We start from the raw sequence: 2500 nt of genomic DNA, 5'->3' as shown, positions 1-2500 counted from the left end.
ATTACCACAGATGTAAGGGCGACCGGTCTGTAATCATTTAGTCCTGTTGGCCTTAGCTTTTTGGGCACAGCGATGATGGTGGAGGACTTGAGACAGGCTGGTACATGGCATGTCTCCAGGGAGGTGTTAAAGATGTTGGTGAACACCGGAGACAGCTGGTCAGCGCAGTGCCTGAGGGTGGCTGGAGAGACAGAGTCCGGCCCGGCTGCTTTGCGTGGATTCTGCCTCTTGAAAAGCCCATTAACTTCTCCCTCCTGAAAGGAGAGAGTCGTTTCTGCAGTATGGGTGGGGGATGGGGCCTCTTGGGTGGGAAGGGGTGGTTCAGGACAGTCCAATTGTCTTTCAAATCTACGGTAGAACTCGTTCAGGTCGTTGGCTAGGCGGGAGTCGTTAGTGGTGTGGGGCGCTCTGGGTTTGTAGTTGGTGATGTGCCTGAGCCCTTTGGCAGACAGAAGCAGCGTCGTTAGTAGAGAACTGGTGTTTTAGTGTCTCTGAGTACAGTCGTTTAGCCTCTCTCACCGCTTTGCTAAACCTGTTCTTCGACTCCTTGAATCTGTCTCTATCCCCACTCCTAAACGCTTCCTCCTTCTCCAACCTCAACCTTTTGAGCTTTGCTGAGAACCAGGGCTTGTTGTTGTTAAAGTTCACCCTGGTACGTGTTGGGATACAGCAGTCCTCACAGAAGCTGATGTACACAGCCTCTGTGAGTTCATCCAGACTATTGGTAGCAGTCGTGAACATATCCCAGTCAGTACAGTCTAAGCACGCCCGCAAATCTTCCACAGCCTCACTGGTCCACTGTTTAGATGTCCTCACAGCAGGTTTACAGAGTTTTAGTTGCTGCCTGTATGCACGAATCAGGTGGACCAAGGGAGTTCTGTGCGAGCCGAACAGCCCCGTGACCCACAAGAGAAACATCCCCGCCAAATTCGAGCGTTTGACGGGGTCTATCCGTGAAAAAATATTCACGTTTTTGAGTGCACATGCATTTCTGCTGCAAATGCCTCTGGAAGTTTCATGCCGTTCGTATGCCAATTGTGGCAACACGAAAATGACCCGTTTTCCCATTCCGAGGGATTTCTGTGCGACCCTAACAGCCCCGTGAGCCACAAGAGACACATCCCCGCCAATTTCTAGCGTTTCACGGGGTCTATCCGTGAAAAATATAGACGTTTTTGAGTGCACATGCATTTCTGCTGCAGATGCCTCTGGAAGTTTCATGCCGTTCGTACGCAATGTGGCAACACGAAAATGACCCCTTTTCCCATTCCGAGGGATTTCTGTGCGACCCTAACTAACAGCGCCCGTGAGCCACAAGAGAGACATCCCCGCCAATTCATAGCGTTTCACGGGGTCTATCCGTGAAAAATATAGACGTTTTTGAGTGCACATGCATTCCTGCTGCAAATGCCTCTGGAAGTTTCATGCCGTTCCTATGCAATGTGGCCACACAAAAATGACCCGTTTTCCCATTCCGAGGCATTTCTGTGCGACCCTAACAGCCCCGTGAGCCACAAGAGAGACATCCCCGCCAACTTCTAGCGTTTGACGGGGTCTATGCGTGAAAAATATTAAAATTTTTGAGTGCACGTGCCTTTCTGCTGCAAATGCCTCTGGAAGTTTCATGGCGTTCCTATGCAATGTGGCAACACGAAAATGACCCCTTTTCCCATTCCGAGGGAGTTCTGTGCCACCCTAACAGCCCCGTGAGCCACAAGAGACACATCCCCGCCAATTTCTAGCGTTTCACGGGGTCTATCCGTGAAACATATAGAAGTTTTTGAGTGCACATGCATTCCTGCTGCAAATGCCTCTGGAAGTTTCATGCGGTTCGTACGCAATGTGGCAACACGAAAATGACCCGTTTTCCCATTCCCAGGGATTTCTGTGCGACCCGAACAGCCCCGTGAGCCACAAGAGACACATCCCCGCCAATTTCTAGCGTTTCACGGGGTCTATCCGTGAAAAATATCAATTTTTTTTTGACTGCACATGCATTTCTGCTGCAAATGCCTCTGGAAGTTGCATGCGGTTCGCATGCAATGTGGCGACACGAAAATGACCCGTTTTCCCATTCCGAGGGATTTCTGTGCCACCCTAACAGCCCCGTGAGCCACAAGAGAGACATCCCCGACAATTTCTAGCGTATCACGGGGTCTATCCGTGAGAAATATTCACTTTTTTGAGTGCACATGCATTCCTGCTGCAAATGCCTCTGGAAGTTTCATGCGGTTCGTATGCAATGTGGCGACACGAAAATGACCCGTTTTCCCATTCCGAGGGATTTCTGTGCCACCCTAACAGCCCCGTGAGCCACAAGAGAGACATCCCCGCCCACTTCTAGCGTTTCACGGGGTCTCTCCGTGAAAAATATCACATTTTTTGAGTGCACATGCATTCCTGCTGCAAATGCCTCTGGAAGTTTCATGCGGTTCGCATGCAATGTGGCGACACGAAAATGACCCGTTTTTTCCCATTCCGAGGGATTTCTGTGCCACCC

This window comes from Petromyzon marinus, unplaced genomic scaffold (assembly GCF_048934315.1).
Source record: "Petromyzon marinus isolate PM22_M1 ecotype Great Lakes invasive population unplaced genomic scaffold, UKy_Petmar_22M1.pri1.0 PM_G_Scaffold_55, whole genome shotgun sequence".
Taxonomy (NCBI): domain Eukaryota; kingdom Metazoa; phylum Chordata; class Hyperoartia; order Petromyzontiformes; family Petromyzontidae; genus Petromyzon; species Petromyzon marinus.
Note: the sequence above shows the minus strand (reverse complement) of the source record.